The sequence below is a fragment of the Podarcis filfolensis genome, assembly GCF_964270895.1.
Source record: "Podarcis filfolensis genome assembly, chromosome: 14".
NCBI classification, from domain to species: Eukaryota; Metazoa; Chordata; class Lepidosauria; order Squamata; family Lacertidae; genus Podarcis; species Podarcis filfolensis.
The window spans coordinates 20,497,017-20,515,856 of NC_139616.1; the positions used below are offsets into that span (position 1 = coordinate 20,497,017).

Here is an 18,840-nt window from a genome sequence, read left to right on the forward strand (position 1 = left end):
TCTGTCATCTCAGACAAATGGTGTTTGTCTGTGTGTGATTAGATAGATTAGACAGATAGACAGATAGATAGAGTTACATTCTCTTTTTCTTGTCACCTTGTAACTGCTGAAATATTTTAATGCAGCCATTGATATTACTTTTTCCTGATGTTTATTAAAAAAAACAACAGTTAACAGATCCATATGATATTCTGGGAGACAGGGAAAGACTGCTGCTTGGGTAGAGTGCTAAAAACCTAAATTAATGATTTTAGATGGATAAAGTCAAATAGGATACTGTGACCGAATATGTGTTACCTCACTCTTCTTACCTCCTGATCCCTTAAACGTGTTGAACTCGTTGTACCTGCAGGTGGTAGAGGGGGAGCACATGACTACTTTTACATATTGTGTGTGGTACGTAATAAAAAAAAAAATGTTGCCACATCCAAGGTTGGAGAGAGAGGGCAAGCCTCCCACCCTTCTACCAGACACCGTGTTCACTATGTGCTGGGTTTTTTTTTAAAAAAATGTGCAAGCCTTATTGTGTATTGATAAGTTATAAAAGGGACACGGGTGGTGCTATGGGTTAAACCACAGAGCCTAGGGCTTGCCGATCAGAAGGTTGGCGGTTCGAATCCCTGTGATGGGGTGAGCTCCCATTGCTCCCGTTGCTCAGTCCCAGCTCCTGCCAACCTAGCAGTTCGAAAGCACATCAAAGTGCAAGTAGATAAATAGTCACCGTGCGCTGCTCTGGTTTGCTAGAAGCGGCTTAGGCATGCTGGCCACATGCCCCGGGAAGCTGTCTGCGGACAAACGCCAGCTCCCTCGTCCTATAGAGCGAGATGAGCACTGCAACCCCAGAGTCATCCACGACTGGACCTAATGGTTAGGGGTCCCTTTACCTTTACCTTTACCTAAATCATAAAAACTGTACACAATTCACATTATCACAATCAGCTACAGGAGCAACACTAAATGATTAATTCTCAGAAAGCACCTGATATGAAATTATTAATGATACCACGCTATTACTTGGCTAGAATAAATATTGTTACACACCACACCCATACCAGGTTCTGCATGTATTTCCTTTTGGACAATGAAGCACAGGAGAGACTGCGGCGTCTTTATGAAATGTGGTGCATTTGCACAGATATACAACCTGAGCCTAGGATAGAGGGTGCTCAGGATTACACCCATTGCTTCTCTCATAGGTGCAGCATGCTTGGGTCTGCAAAGGGAGAAATCAGTTGTGCCCTCTGTGTCTCCTTGTTACAGCTTGTCCTAGCCAGCCCACATGGTGTTCTCTTCTCTTGCTCTGCTTGCCAAACCGCTTGCAAAACTGATAAGCCTTTTTTGTTCACTTATGTCATTCAGCCTGAAATCTGAAACCACTTTGGTCTCCGCCCACCACCAACGCACAGCTGGGGGAGGGGTTTCCCCCCTCCTTATGTGGTGCATTTTTGCCCTCTTGGAGGCTTCCTGGATGGGCTAATGACTGGCCATCATCAGCCTTCCGTTCTTTCAGTGAGCCTCATCTGCTGAGCTGGCCTGGCTCGTTAGCATAAACTAAATTAATCAAACCTTGGTTAATTCTAAACTTTTACTAATTCCAGGATTGATGGGTGACTTGCGCACACAGACTCTGGCCTTCAAAATTTATTATATTATAAAGAACACAATACGTGATAACTATAATAAATACTGCTACTGATGTTCCTCATACTATTTTCCTTTCTTCACAAATTGGTATATTCAGTTCCCTGGCCTGGAATTCCAACTCCCTTTATTATATACACTGTGTTATTAGCGGTTACTCAGTCACACTTTCTCCCTCTTTGAGCACAGTAGTTAATCCAACAACGCTTAGCTTTCCCCACACTTTCTTTATCTGATCTGTTTTATTAGGCTTCTTATCCCCAGCATGCAATTGCATAGAAATATTCTGGCCAGAGTTATAATGAATAAAGCTTGATTCTTTTTTTTTTACATCAGTGGTTCCCAGTTAGCAAAGTACTGTGGGCCCCCTGATTTTCAAAAGCAGAAGCTATGGACCCCCTACTTTTGACAATTTTGATAGTTTTTGTTATGGTGCCACAGAACCTCAGGGGTCTGCAAACCACCCATTCGGAACCACTGTTTTACATAGATTAATGGCAAATTTACACCATACATTTATTATTACACACACACACACACACACACACACACACACATAAAATTTTTTATTAAACTTTCTGTTCTTCTTCTCCTTCCATGCTTCATTTTGCATATCACAAATCCCTGCATATTTTCCATAAACGAAACCATTCAGTATTACATTATTACATCCATCAAGACTTATTTGCACTCTTGAATTTAACTTAATGCTGCCATTGTTTTCAAGTGTACACAGTCCCCCCCATATATTCAGTAAACATTTTCCAATTTTCTTTAAACATATGTTCTTCTTGTTCTCTTATTCTAGACACCATACATTTAAAGCACTACAGTGCCACTTTAAACAATCATAGCTTCTCCCAAAGAATTGTGGGAGCTGTAGTTTGCTTAGGGTTCTGAGAGGAGGCTCTGTGTGGTCAGCAACCGGGCTATGTGTGCCTAATGAGACCAACCCCCAAATCAAGGACTCATGGGATATCAGCCATCTAAGCTGTGCACTTCTCACTACAAGGGAGCTGTATTGGGTGGAGTAAGGGCCATAGCTCAGTGGTAGAGTATCTGCTCTACAGAAGCAAGGAGTTTCCAGGTTTAGTCCCTGACATCTCTAGGTAGAAATGGAAATGGTCCCTGTCTAAAGCCCTAGAGAACTGCCACACAGTGTAGACGATACTGAGCTAGATAGGCCGAGGGTCTGATTTAATACAGTGGTGCTTTGGTTCCTGAACGGCTTAGTTGTTAAACAAATCGGCTCCCAAATGCCACAAACCCAGAAGTAAGTTTGCAAACGTTTTTCGGAAGCTGAGCATTTGCCGTGGCTTCCGATTGAGTGCAGGAAGTTCCTGCAGCCAATCGGAAGCCACACCTTGGTTTTCAAATGGTTTCAGTAGTCAAATGGACTCCCAGAACAGATTAAGTTTGAGAACCAAGGTACAGATACAATGATCTGTATGACAGATACCACATTTACAAGTGCTATAAAAGAGAGAGTGCGTTTAGTTATGTATTTAAATTAGAATTTTATTACCATTAAAGGTAAAGGTACCCCTGACCATTAGGTCCAGTCGTGGCCGACTCTGGGGTTGCGGCGCTCATCTCGCTTTATTGGCCAAGGGAGCCAGCGTACAGCTTCCGGGTCATGTGGCCAGCATGACTAAGCCGCTTCTGGTGAACCAGAGCAGCGCACGGAAACGCCATTTACCTTCCCACCGGAGTGGTACCTATTTATCTACTTGCACTTTGACATGCTTTCGAACTGCTAGGTTGGCAGGAGCAGGGACCGAGCAACCGGAGCTCACCCCGTCGCGGGGATTCGAACAACCGACCTTCTGATTGGCAAGTCCTAGGCTCTGTGGTTTAACCCACAGCGCCACCCATGTCCCTTATTACCATTACAGCAGTCCAAAAGTACAGTAGCAGGATATTACATCATAGCATATATAAAGCAAAAAGTAAGTTAAAGAAAGGATGACACACCAGTATAAATGAAGACATCCTCATTTCCCAAGCAGGTGTGGATGACGAATGTCGGGAATAGGAAATAAAATCCCACCAGATGACATGAAAGCATTCTGGAGCCTCCCTGGATATATGCAGTTCATGTTCACATTTTTCTGCAATAGCCAAGTCCAAAGACAAACGTAGATTTTTCAGGGTTTTCCATGGCTGAGCTACTGAAATTCTAGCAGCAGCTAAAAGTTATTTAGAGCAACAAGTTTTCATGTTGATAGTCCACATATTCAATGGATGTGTTGTGGGGAGACCTAAACCAGTGATTTAATTATTTTAGATATTTCTCGATATCCTTGAGAACAAAATAATGACACCCAAGGGCATTTTCGCCAATGATGGAAGAATGTCCCTCAGGGTCCACAGCTCTGCCAGCAATCCTGTGTTGACCGCAATGTGATAGGAAACATCTGCACAGGTGTACAAATGCAATTTGTGCAGAACCACACGTATGGTGAAACAGATTTATAAGGCCTAGCTAACCACAGAGATTTCCATTCAGACTCCTATATTAAGTATTTAAATCCTTCTCCCAAGAACACTTCAGACCCAGCAGGGGACCCAGTGGTAAGTTCTAAAAGCACGATGTAAGTAATAGAGACCAGTGCTTTGCCTCTGTGTCCCTGAATCAATACAATAGATTTAAAATTACCGGTAGTCAGAGATCTAGAAGCTTGCACTCAAAGGAACTGATCTCCCAATATATGCCAAAGTTGATACTTTTGTAAACAATTGTGAATAGTCTACAGTACAGAGGAAGGCGATTTACAAAACAGCAACATCCATTACTCCTTATGAGACAACATTTCCTGTTCAAAATAAATTCAGGTTTTACTGAGAACAGTGCATTTATAACATCGGAATGACATGAAAATAACTACCCCCCCCCCGAGTTACGTTTTTGTCTGAATATGGTACCCAAACTGGATTTTTCCTCCATCATTTATGTAAGCAGCATCTTGATAACTGTGAATACAGAGTAGCTCCTAGGAAGAGGGCCTTTCACCCAGTTCCACTTACCCGCCCATAATAATCTGTTTCAAAAACAGGTTTTGTAAGTTATGTCAACGCTGTCTGTGGCACCGCATTCTGTAATAGTAGGGTCTGCTGAGCTGAACTTCCAGAGACTTTTGCCTGTTATGTGTTCTTGAATGAGCAGTCATGCTTTTTCATTTCCATGCCAATCTTTCCCATTTCCTGGTTTCCATGCCAGTGTTTCCCATTTCCTGGTTTCAAGAAAAAGGCTTGAATCAGATGGAGCTTTTAGGCTATGTAGAACATGACTCAGTGCTTGAGTCCTTTGCATGCAGAAGTTCCCAGGTTCAACCCCCAGCAATCTCCAGATATGGCTGGGAATGTCCCTTCTCTGGAATGTATTTATTATTAATTTATTGCATTTATATATCCCACTTTTCCCTCCAAGGAGCTCAAGGTGATATACAGTCATACCTCATGTTAGGTTTGCTTCAGGTTGAGTGTTTTCAGGTTGCGTCCTGCAGCGACCCGGAAGTACTGGAACGGGCTACTTCTGGGTTTCGCCGCTCGCGCATGCGCAGACGTGCAAAATGACATCACGCGCATGCGCATGTTGCGCTCTTTTCAGGTTGCGAACGGGCCTCCGGAACAGATCCCATTCGCAACCAGAGGTACCACTGTACATGGTTCTCTTCCTCCTTCTCTTCCTTGCTATCTTCGCAACCATTGTGACTGGCCTAAGGTCTCCTAGCAAGTGTTGTGGTTGAGTGGGGATTTGAACCCTAGTCTCTCATCACTCTAACCTCTACAGTGACTCACTGCAAGTCAGCATGGACAGTACTGAACTGGATGGGCTTTTGGTCTGACTCTGTATAAGGCAGCCTGCTACTGTGGTAGAATCCTCAATACCTGTCAGTTCGTGTCCAGGTGGGAAATAACTGGGCGAGACCGAGATATGAAGCAAGGCACCCAGTAGGTGATATTTATTAATTGCTGCAGCAAGTTCCAAGTCCTCCAAGAAGGAATGGGCTCCATCCAAGCCTCTGCACAATCCTTTTTATGCTTTTCTTACGGTGTTTTCCACCCATGCGCACAAGCTTATTTACAACAGCTTAATATTTCTAAAATGTTCATTGTTATTTGTCAAGTATGCTAAGGGCTGGTTTCTAGCATCTGCTTTGCTTACCAGAAGCTGTCTGCAACTTATTTCTGCTTCTCGCTGGGTAGCTCATGCCCTCCAATAACCAGGGGAGCCAAATGGGGACGCTCATTTTTTGGTCAGCTGCTCTGGTGCAAACCAGCTGACTCCCACCAGAACGCTGAACCAAAAGGCAGGACATTCCAGGATTCAGTCAGAAGCCAGAATGGCTTCTGTAATTCCAGGATGTCCCAGCTGAGCAGTATGGTAGCTGTGTAAGTGCCTTGTCAGTACTTTTGTTGTGACCTTTGCTGTATTGAATTTGTTCACTGTGCAGAAACAGCTATGACCAAGATGGCTCCTCTCACACTATTTTTATGCCAACATACACCAAAATGGCACCACTGCAATCATAACATCCTTCTGTGCACTGTCATTTTCTATCTAGGGTTTACTCACACATTCACTTTGACAATACAGTGGTACCTCAGGTTACATACGCTTCAGGTTACATACGCTTCAGGTTACAGACTCCGCTAACCCAGAAATAGCGCTTCAGGTTAAGAACTTTGCTTCAGGATGAGAACAGAAATCGTGCTCCGGCGGCGCGGCAGCAGCAGGAGGCCCCATTAGCTAAAGTGGTGCTTCAGGTTAAGAACAGTTTCAGGTTAAGAACGGACCTCCAGAACAAATTAAATACTTAACCCGAGGTACCACTGTATCACTTTGGTTTGGAAAAGTAACCCAAGATTTATTCTTGAGTTTTCAGCTCTGTGGTTTGTTTGGAGGAGACAAACTACGAACTGGGTTCAGGAGACATATTAAACCAGAGCATGCACATCTCAGTTGGTTGGAGCATGATGCTGACAATGTCAAGGTTGCAGGTTCAATCCCCACATGGGACAGCTGCATATTCCAGCATTGTCGGGAGTTGGACCAAGTGATCCTCAGGGTCCATTCCAACTCTACAGTTCCATGACTTAGCTGGCGGCAGCAGCAGCAGGACCAGAGGCTGTGATTTCCTTAGCAACATCTTTCATGCTTGCACATTCACACTAGGCCATGCTCTGGCTGGGCGTTACTGCAAACTGAGCCTAAATCTGTGTTGCTCTTATCTGTTGTTTCCCAGGGGGCTCCTCAGAATTCTCTTGAGTTAAAGTCTTGTCTTTTTGCACAATGAGTATAACATGACATCAGGTTCTAAGGCTGCAACCTTGTGTGTAGCCCCTTTGAACACGGTGGAATTCTTTTCTGAACAAACATACACAGGGCTGTATGTCTTGGAACACATCCATCTGATTGTTTCATTTGATTATTCCATTCCCACTCCTGCAACACACCCTTCTCCATCTTTCCAGGGTCAGTGTATTGATAGCAGACCCTCCAAGTGTCCCTATTTTCCAGGGACATCCCTGATTTAGAGAAGCTGTCCTGGTTTCTGATTTGATCCCAGAACATCCAGCTTTTCCTTAGGATGTCCCTATTTTCATTGGAGAAATGTTGGAGGGTGTGGTGTTATCCAGCCCTCGAGTCGTCTGAAGGCAATCCTGTATAGGGAAGTTTTTTTAATATTTAATGTTTTATTGTGGTTTTTATATATGTTGGAAGCTGCCCAGAGTGCTGGGGCAACCCAATAAGATGTGTGGGGTATAATTAGTAAAATTATCGGTATGGAATGGGACATCCATATTTTCATCAGAGAAATGTCGGAGGGTGTGTGATAGAGCTAGCAATTTGTCAATATGCCCTGAATGTTAAGGGTTTGGCAATTTGGGGATTTGCCCTGGAGTCACATGACCTAGGCAGTTCCTTAGGCCCATATTTTTTTCCCTTTCTAGCAGAGAGTCTTAGAGGCTCCTCTGAATAAAGCTTCTTTTATAAAAGTGCTGCTCATTCTTGGTGCCTGTTGTTGGACCCAGAAACACTGTATGGTGTCAGAAAGTGGATAAACATTAACTGGCAGAAACAGGGGTGCCAACTTGAATAAAATATTGAATAAAATATTGGCCACCTCAAATATTATATTTTGCGAGGAGTGAAGGGACCTCAGTCTCCTATGGGCAGAAAGTCTTCTGGCTGAAGGGCTACAAACAGAAGATAAGAAGCTGTCAGAGCTGCACCCAGAGACAGTAAGGTCTACATAACTGTTGTTAAACCTTTGCAAAAATGAAAATGCTGCAGCCCCATCAAGCCTGCAGTTGTCAATGGATATTGCAGAAAACTGGAGAAAGTTTAGACAAAGATTTGCACTGTACGTACCTGGCAGCAATAGGGACTGAAGGAAAAACTGATACGATCAGTTGCTGTGGTAGGAGAGGAGGCCCTAGACATTTATAATAACTGGGCTCGCTGGAGGAGAGAACATGAAGCTGAATGTAATTATTGATAAGTATGAAGGGTGCTGCATGCCTAAAAAGAATGAGACTTTGGGGAGGGGGTGGAATAAGTTATTCAGGTGTATACGGAAAGCGGAGCAAACAATGGATCAATATGTAACAAAATTAAGAAAGCTGTGAGCAAGAATTGTGCTTTTGCGGACCTGGGAAAGAGTTTGATAAGGGACAGAATTATCTGTGGTATCAAAGATAATGTTATTGGAGAGCAGCTGTTGCAAAAGGGGAATCTGCTCCTGGACAAGACTATTCAGATTTGCAGGGGCTCATAAACTGTGAAAGCACAGGCTAAAGATCTGGACTCAGGGAAAGATGTTGTCTATACTCTGCATATTATTACAAAAGATGGGTGCCAGTGGCATATGCATCTCAGTCCCCCACTGGCACTGAAACTAGATATACACAGATGGAAAAAGAGCTACTTGGTATACTATTTGCTTATAAAAGATTTACTCAATATATGTATGGGGTTACAAAAGTGGGACGCCACCCCCAATCTCTGCCAAGCTGGGGCAAGATTCCCGGGGGTTGCATACTACTACTACTACTACTACTACTACTACTACAGTGGTACCTCGGGTTACAGATGCTGCAGGTTACAGACGTTTCAGGTTACAGACTCTGCTAACCCAGAAATAGTACCTCGGCTTAAGAACTTTGCTTCAGTATGAGAACAGAAATTGTGCTCTGGTGGCGCGGCGGCAGCAGGAGGCCCCATTAGCTAAAGTGGTGCTTCAGGTTAAGAACAGTTTCAGGTTAAGAACAGACCTCCAGAACGAATTAATTTCTTAACCTGAGGTACCACTGTATTATTAATACCCTGCCCATCTGGCTGGGTTTCCCCAGCTACTCTGGGCGGTTCCCAACAGAACACTAAAAACACAATAAAAAATCAAACATTAAAAACTTTCCTAAACAGGGCTGCTTTCAGGTGTCTTCTAAAAGTCAGAAAGTTATTTATTTCATTAACATCTGGTGGGAGGGCATTCCACAGGGCAAGCGCCACTACCGAGAAGGCCCTCTGCCTGGTTCCCTGTAACCTCCCTTCTTGCCATGAGGGAACCGCCAGAAGGCCCTCGGAGCTGGACCTCAGTGTCCAGGCTGACGATAGGGCTGGAGATGCTCCTTCAGGTATACAAGGCCAGGCCATTTAGGGTTTTAAAGGTCAGCATCAACACTTTTAATTGCGTCCAGAAACATACTGGGAGCCAATGTAGGTCTTTCAGGACAGGTGTTATGTGGTCTCCGTGGCCGCTTTTAGTCTCCAGTCTAGCTGCTGCATTCTGGAATAGTTGTAGTTTCCGGGTCACCTTCAGAGGTAGCCCCATGTAGAGCACGTTGCAGTAGTCCAATGCAGTATTTCCTAGGTGGTCACCCGATGTCTGTGTTCCTTTGAGAAGCAAGACACAGCGGAGGCTGTTGTAGCTTTAAGAAACATGGTTTATTCACAAACCTTTAGTTTGCATGGAGCGAGTACAGAACTTGCAGCATAGTCATATCAAGAAGGGCTTGTTACCCACAGCAGTGCAGCACCACAGCAGTCCAAGGCTTCTTTTCCGGCCTCCCCCCCCCAAAAAAAATGGTTCCTTCACCACCTCCTGGTACCACCCCTCCATTCTCCTGTTCCTAAAAACTAAGCCTCCTTTATTTATTTCCATGCTAAAACCCAGCTCTTTTGATGTTTAGAAGCACTAATAATGGTTAATCCCTGCTTTTGGGAACCCGTAGCAAAGGAGTTCACCAGATTTCATCAACACTTGTTGATTGACTAGGATTAAAGGCACACACTTGGGACATTGATGTAGTTTAATTAACTCGCCACATGCTAATTGCTGATGCTAATAAGTTGTTGTTGGCATCAATCTGTCTTGAGAGACTATGGAATACACCTCGGAGGTGAAGTTAAACTGCTGTGTTAGTAGCACCAAAGTGACCTCACCTGGATGCAAGCCTGGGCAGTGTGTATGGACCTCCCTCTTGGCCTCTTTGATATGGCCAAAGGAAAGCAGAGCAATACGTTTGGCACCAGCTTGGCTGCAGGAGTTGCCAGACTGAGGTATACAAGACGCCATCCAACCATCTTGGAGACTCCAACACGAATTAATGTAGTGTTTACTCCCTTAGCCTTTACTTCTCCTGAAGATACCCCACAAGGCAGTGGAATCTTAGGATCAAGAGCTTTCCTTCTCCTAGATGGGCTACCTTCCCAGGTGGACGAGCCCCATCAGAGATATCAGAAATTACTGGAATTGTAGACCTGAATTCACTGTGATGGATGACATCACCTCCAAAGGAAGCAAAGTGGTGATACCTTGTAGCCTCCATAAAGAAATGACACAGAAAATCCATGAGGGTCATCGGGGCATTGAGAAATGTAAAAAGTGTACATGAGAGGTGATATATCGGCCTAGGATTAATCACCATATGGCGGCTATGGTAGAAGGTTGTTCACTTGCTTAAAATACAGGTAATGTCAACAACCAGGGCCACTGAATCCACACCCAGCTCCTCAAAGGGCCTACCAGAAGATAGGAACTGACTTATTTACAAGGCATTCCAAAGATTACTTAATATAGGGCTGCCATACGGGAGGGAATTTCCGGAAGGCGGCAAGTAAACCGAGAAATCATGTTTTCGTTAAAAAACGGATTTTTACTTCTTGAAATATGGCAACTGCAACTTAATAGTCACAGATTATTATTCTCTCTTTCTATAAATATGCACACTGCAGAGTACCAGCAGTAAATCAGTGGCTGCCAGCCTGACAGGGACCTTTGCCAGGCATGGTGTTCCCGATGAAGTGTTCAGCAACAATGTTCCACATTTGCTCAACCATTTTAATGGGAAGGTTATTAGAGCAAATTTGCAGATACCTGAAGATTTACTAGACCCTACAACTAATGAAAGTCCCAAAAGAATGAAGGAAACCCAAAAGATAATATTTTGACCAGAACTTAAGCCAGGAGACAAGGTTTGCCTGATAAATTATTCCACAGGCACTTGGGACCAAAGGTGTACAGTGGTACCTCGGGTTAAGAACTTAATCCGTTCTGAAGGTCCGTTCTTAACCTGAAACTGTTCTTAACCTGAGGTACCACTTTAGCTAATGGGGCCTCCCGCTGCCGCCGCGCCACCGCCACATGATTTCTGTTCTCATCCTGAAGCAAAGTTCTTAACCTGAGGTACTATTTCTGGGTTAGCAGAGTCTGTAACCTGAAGCGTCTGTAACCTGAAGCGTCTGTAACCCAAGGTACCACTGTACAGTTGTACAGCATCTATATCTAAAGTTTTAAGTCTTTCAGAGGAACAATAGAAACTTTGTGTCCTATAACAGTTGTGGTTAATGAGCCTTCCCTGAATGTTTCCCAGAAGTATCAGAAAGTACTGATTCTGGCTGCAGTCAACAATTTGTAAGTCATCATGTCAAGAACAATCTATCTGATAGCAGAGCCAGCTGGATCCCTATGATGGACAAACACAGACATGTTCTACCATAAAGATAAAATCTCCAGAATGGCTTATAGAGATGTGTTCAAATGGTACATAATACATAATACAGTTTATGCAGCATAATGACTATACATATCTATAATAATAATATTAAGGTTTTCCCCATATTTGTTCACGTTTTATAACTTGTTAAAAGGGGGCGGTGTAATGATAGAGCTTGATAACTTGTTGACACTCTCTTAATGTTAAGGATGTGGCAATCTGAGGACTTTCCCCTGGCTTTGAGCCTTCTTCCCTTGGGGGGTTCCCCAGCTGGCTCCTCCCACATTTCCTCTGCGTCCAACCAGTCTGGGACATGATGGTACAACATGCAGGCCATTAAAACATCAAGTTGCACCTTTCTGCTTCTCTTTAGAGACCTCTGCTATATTCATTTGATTTGCAGTTTGTGATTAAAAACAGTGCACCATTTCATTAATTTCCTTGTAAAAAAATAAGGAAATTCTCAGATCCCTCCCCCCACCCCACCCCAGTCTTTTGGTGTCTTGTGCCTTACATACTGGAGTTGTAGACAGTTTCAAGGATATTTATTTGCAATCAAGTGGTTTTTAAATTTTATGAAATAAATATAAACAAACAAACAAACATGGGTGTCCTTATATTGTTAGAATGGATCTGCATGGGGTAAACAAGGTTGGGTCATTTAGTTATGTGCTGGGTGTGTCATAGCCTCTGGGCCAGTTTCACCTCCAGATGTTTAATCCATCTGTTTTAGCTGCTTGTGGATGCAAGCTGAATTGCATATCTGTTTATTCTGATTGCAGGTAAGCCTGGGCGGCATTCAGCTAAGCTTTACTCAGAGTACACTCACTGAGGATAACAGGCATGACTAAGCTTGGTCCATTAAGTTCAGTGGGTCTACTCTGAGTGAAGCATAGCTGAATACCGACCATACACTTCCGGGGTGGCGCCACCGGCAATGGCGGACTCCCTCTGAACTGGAGGGAAGAGCTCTGTGGGAAACGGGTCTTCTCCGCTACGGCGAAGCGGGGACCCTTTCAAAAATCACAGGCGGATGAAGCCTGTGAACATGGGACTCGGTGGGCACCTTTAGCGCCCCCCCCAACTCGCTAAGGAACCCACTAACGGGCTCCGAAGTGAAGAGGGGGAAGTGGCGCGGTGCTGAGAGTCAACGGCTATTTCCGTGGAGCGAAGCCGCATAGCCGTTGCCGGAGAGCGCTGCCTTTTTCCTGGGACAATCTGGACTCTAAAATAAGCACCCGTGAGTACTTAGATTTTGAACAATTGGACATCAAATAAGGAATAGCCAGTAGAAAAGAATTGGATTTTAAAATACCTACTTTAATTTGGTACGGAACGGGAAGGTCTAAACAGGAAGTCAGCCTTCTGTTCTTTTGTAAACAGAATAAAGCAAAGACAGTATAAACTAGAGCTAAGAAAATCGTCTCTAAAGGACTGGATTTCATCATTTACAATTGTGGAACCCCCCTTTGACAGCAGGAGAAGGGGGAGGATCATTTTTAGACTGTTTAAAGTGAATTTAAAGCAAAGTAACTTTCCTCCGTCCTGATACTGGAGCAGGGGTGTCTGGACCGACGTTTGAAGTTCACTGACCAGAAATAAGTGTTTTTGACAGATAGTGAAAAGAAGAGAAACATAGTGATTCCAATGTTCCTCTTCGCTTTTGAAAGGAATAAATATTGACAAAGTATCTTAAAAGGGGAAACTCTGTTGCAAGAACAAATAGAAGTTTTCCCCCTAGAGGGAGACTGTGAAACTGTAACCAACTCCAGGGAGTCGGCAGCTGTTATAGATTACAATCGTGGGAACAGACATCTGACCTTGCAGGACAATGTATTCAGAAACCTTGTTGTGTGTCTTTTATAAAACAAATGCCCCACTGGAACAATTACACGAAAAGGTGAATTGGATGGCGACCTCGGCTAGAAATTTGGAACAGGCAGTGGGAAACTTTGAACAGGCAGTGGGAAAATATGTGGAGCCCACTCAGGAATTAAACCAGGAGTGTGTCTTGACAGAACAGGCCCAACAGGAATATGAACTTTTGGACTTGACAAATGAACTTGGAAAAAGCCACATTTGGAAAGAAAAAGTTTGGTTTGGCTTGGAAATGGGGGGCTGGATTGACCCCCCTATGCAGAAATGTCTGGACTTTTCAAATGTGGCAATGGGCCGTGAGATGTTTGGGATTGTGGGGGCTCCTAATCTTGGAGGGTTTTTGAAACATGCTGTTAAATACCAAATGGAATTTAGTGTTGAATATGGAAAAGGGGCTGATCTGTCGAGAAGGATTAAAAATATTGCCAAGCTGGAGCTACCACGAGCAGGAGACAAGGGAAAATACAGCTACAAATATGAAGAAGAGCTGCGGAAGGGACATGGAAGAGACTTGAGGGCCTCGGATATAAGGTTGCCAGGTTAATGAGCTAGATCGACGTGATAATAAGGACTGACAAAACCCGGAACCAGGAGGAAGGGACGTTGGATGAAGATTGGACTTGTTTGTATTTTTTTCCCCTACCATTAGAACTGTTTTATAAAATTGATGAACATTAGGAAAATGTTCGAATGAAATTACTTGGCTTTAGCAAAAATGTTTAAAGAATTATGAAAGAATGTTATGGTTATCAGAAGCTGGTAAGGACAAGATTTAAGTTTTAAGCTTTAAGATTTATCTTATTATAGAAAGATAAGATTAAAACAGATTAGGGTAATGTAATGACAGAATATTATGAAATATGGAAAGGATTTGCTGGGATAATTAACAACTAGGATACAAAGAAAGGGAGGAGGAGGAGGTCTAAGAAAGAAGGTAATGACAGTTGAGGATTTGGAAATAATGAATTTGTTTTTTAAATGTTTTTAATTGTTTGTGATGTATTGTTGTGTGTTTTCTCTCTTTTTTTCTCTTTTTTTGGTTTGAATTTGCATTTGTTTTTGTCTATATTTTATTTTGTAACATTTTGAAAATTCTAATAAATATCATTTAAAAAAAATGAATACCGACCATACATCTCTCATTATTTTTCAGAATTGTGTGGTTTCAAGTTGTGAAAGCTCATCTTGAATATAATGCTGAGGTTGTATAATCAACATGACTTCATTTTGGGCGTTTGCTGATGCCTATCTTTTCAAAAAGTTGTAATATACTCCTCAGTATTGGCTGTAGTAAAGCATGCCAGGGCAAGTAGATAAAGAGGTACCGCTGTGGCGGGAAGGTAAATAGCATTTCCATGCACTCTGGTTTCCGTCACAGTGTCCCGGTGCGCCAGAAGCGGTTTAGTCATGCTGGCCACATGATCCAGAAAGCTGTCTGTGGACAAACACCGGCTCCATTGGCCTGAAAGCAAGATGAGCGCCGCAACCCCATAGTCACATTTGACTGGACTAAACCGTCTAGGAGTCCTTTACCTTTACTTTTTACCTCTCACAGTGGCCAACCAGATGCTTGTGAGAAGGCTGCAAGCAAGACCTGAGCACCCATGCATCCTCCTCACCTGCAGTTTCCACCAATTGGTATTCAGAGACATAATGCTCCCAACTGTAGAGGTAGAATCATAGAATTATGAAGTTGTAAGGGGTACCGAGGGTCATCTAGTCTAACCCCCTGCAGTGCAGGAATCTCAACATGCGGTTCCCCCATCCAATTTGAAAACATGCTGGAACGTGCTTAGCTTTGCCAATGTGCCAGCAGTCTTATTGCTGCACCATTCCTCTTTTAAAGACACCCAAGTCGGTGACCATCACTGCCAGATGGGCGGAAATTGCTAAAAATGTCTGGGAGAAACAAAAAAAAAACTCAACAAGTTTTCTGTCCGGATTTTCACTGTTTGAAATATGGCAACCCTAGCTAGAGCCCACAGCATGGGTATTCTTCCAAACTGCTGTTCTGATCACTCACCACTCGGGGCAGCCATATACAAGGCTGAAGTTTCCAGCTCCTGATAGTGGCAGAGGAACCTTTTCTGGCACCCGGGGTGGCGCAGCCCATGCAGACTGCGCATGTGCGGCATCCTGCACATGTGCACTCCATACGGAATGCCGTACATGCACAGCCTGTAAGGACAGCGTGCGAGAGCGGCAGCCCCCATACGGACTGCAGGCACACTTGGCTGCTCTGCAGCTGGGGGGAGGCAGGGGCCATCTTGTTACCCCTCCCAGACTGGCACCCGGTGCGGCCCGACCCCTCCTCCCCCCTTCCTACACCACTGAGTATGCTCCCCTTTTCTTTTGCGATAAGGCTGCCTTATGGATCAGCTGCTAGTTTGTTAAAAGTGCCCAAAGTCCTGTTAAACTTCTGAAGTCCCGCTGAGAAGTGTGGCAATACACTGGTGCACAGCGTGACTTGTTGTAATATAACTGCCTCAGCATCCTTTTGCCTAGCCAGAAGGACGAGTCTAGCCTGCTGTACTCCTTTCATTTCTGGGTTATTGGAGAACAAGTTGCAGAGCCACCTGGTGCTCTGCTTGTAGCCAGGGCTCTGTGGTACTTTGGCAGCCAGAAAAGCTGGTTTCTGCGACTTCAGTTGTGCAGATGCTCTCTTTTTGCATCATTTAGCCTGCAATGGTTTCTTGCCAGTTTGCCCTTCTGAAAACTGCAAAGCTCTGTGATGTTTGAATGCTGGCAGGTTCAATATAGTAAGCGTGATCCTTCTACATTCCTTGCAATAGAATCAAAGAATTGTAGACTTGGAAGGGATACCGAGGGTCATCTAGTGACTAGTCCAACCCCCTGCAATGCAGGAATCTCAACTAAAGCATCCGTGACAGCTGGCCATCCAACCTCTGCTTAAAAACCTCCAAGGAAGGAGAGTCCACAACCTCCCAGGGGAGTCTGTTCCACTGTCAAACAACTCTTACCGATGTTTAGTTGGAATCTCCTTTCTTGTTGCTTGAATCCATTGGTTTGAGATGTACCCTCCGGAGCTGGAGAAAACAAGCTTGCGCCATCTTCCATGTGACATTGTGTCTGTGTGTGTGTGTGTGCGCGCGCGCGCCTCCAAAAAAGGGAATCCTATTACCCCAAATGTATCCACTCATCAGCTTCAGTCGGCAGAACTGACACTATTACAGAAGCCACATTAGACCCATTCCACATTTGTAAGAACCTGATATTTTAGTGTGGCAGCACCTACCCTTTGGAATTCCCTTACTATTGATATCAGGCAGGTGCTTTCACTGTACTCTTAATGATATCTGCTAAAAACATCTTTGTTTAGACAAGCCTGTACAGATGTTTAGAAAGCTGATGTGAGTCTTAATCTGTTTTTAAGTCTATTTAACTTTTTTTTAATGTCCTAAATAATTGTTGTTAATTTTTCTTAGCGATGATCTTATTGCTGTTTTTGTAAACCACTTCAAAGTTTATTTTTACAATCAAATGGCGTGTAAATTTTATGAAGTAAAATTAGCTGCATATGTAATTTCAATTGTTTCCCCACACTTTGGAGAGTGTAGAGCTTTTTATGTGTGCACATTGCACTATGTTCATTCAGCACTTGGCCAGTGGAGACCCAATTTATGTGGGCAAATGAAGCTCTGCCCCACCAACCTCTGTTAGCTGCCCAGCAGCCCCCTACTTGCCTTGTTACAACCAGATGGGGGCAAAAAGTAAAAATTGTTGCCTCTGCCTGTCATTGGCTCTGGTGCCCCCTACTGTTGGGCTCCCTGCTTTCTTCCCTGCCAGGCACCAAGGGCACCAGCTGCTATGGCACTTGATGAATTCATGGAGGGTAAGGCTGTCACTGGCTATGAGTCATGATGGCTACCTTCACTATCAGAACCTAGATAGTGATATGCAGATTAAATGGGGAGGGGCTATTCAAAACGGGATTGACTCCATTCTCATTGGCTCCTATCAAGATCTGTGGGGGTCAAGTAAATTTGGGGGTGCTGTCAAATGGGATGGGGAAGCTGAGGGGGAGGGGTAAAATCTGTCTTCTGCCCCCAGGCAGTGGGTGGCCTAGCTTTTCGCCTGCCACAATGACTGGCATTGTGTCAGTTTTCAGATATTTCAGGGTACTTTCAAATGTAACAGAATTACACCCCAAAGGCCTCCTTTTCATATTGTGTTCTGACTTCTGTCAGACCTGCCTTTGTTTTCTGTGGGAGTTTACTATTACTGATATAAATTTTTTGTTAAGTCATTTTCTCTCTCTCACACACACACAAGCACACAATCGGTTGTGACTGGCATGCTTAAAGACCCTTTATCTTAAAGCCTATGTCTAAACAGCCTCTTTAAAAGGCTGGCTTCATTATCATGGCATCTGCTCACCGTGAATGAGTGCCTTTCAGAAGTCCCCATTATAAAGTTCAGCCTGCTCTGGTTTATAGTTCAGTAATAAAAATTTGCTCAAGGCTGTAAGTTGGGGATACAAAGCATTTCTTCATACAACAATTGCGGTTGTTTTTCATAAGGTATTGATGCATGGCACTCTTACAAAAGTTGTTCAGTATGACTTTAGTTTTACCTCATAGATTTATTTTTTTTAAAAAAATATGTTTCAAATGTTTGAAATGCTGGCTGCTTTGCATAGGAATCTATCTGTATACACATGAAAACACACACAAAAATCCCTAAAGGCAAAGGGTGAGGGTCCCACCCTCTCTCTCTCTGGCTTCTCCCTGCCTACAGAATCCTCCACCCCGTCCTCCTCTTCTTCGTCTTCACCAGACAACAACTCCCATCCCAAACCTGCCCCTGAGACACAAGCATGAAGCATTATCACAGCCCAGTGACACTTTCCAGCCAGGCAAAAGTACTTTGAGGCTGCATAGCAGAGGCAGTGAAACATGCGGCTTAGTGGCAGGGATCATGGTCCGGGGAGAGACCCAGGGCCAGACAGAGAGGGCTCAAGGGCCGCATTCAGCCCCTATAAGAACACCAGATGAGCCTGCTGGACCAGGCCAATGGCACATCAATTCCAGCATCCATCCTGTTGCACCTTAGTATTGCACAAACCCATCTTAACAATGCAGTTAATTTAACCAGCAGAATAATTTCTTGCCATAGCTTATGCAAAAAAGTCGTTTCTATCAGGTGCTTTCCCACATTTTGACAAGAGGTATTCAAGCATGTGTATAGATAGAATTCAGATAAGCAAGTATTGCTTCATGTGGTACATGAGAAGTACTCTTTGTCATGTGTCCATTAGTTCTAATGCTGGAGTCACAGTTATCTCTGCAGTTGAGG

General features: G+C 43.8%; 1 protein-coding gene across 3 annotated transcripts in view; it reads left to right on the plus strand.

Moving 5' to 3' along the window:
• Nucleotides 1-18,840, plus strand: part of LOC310749460 (ceramide synthase 3-like) — an 87,112-nt gene that overhangs the window by 33,171 nt on the left and 35,101 nt on the right. The gene's annotated exons all lie outside the window — the stretch shown is intronic.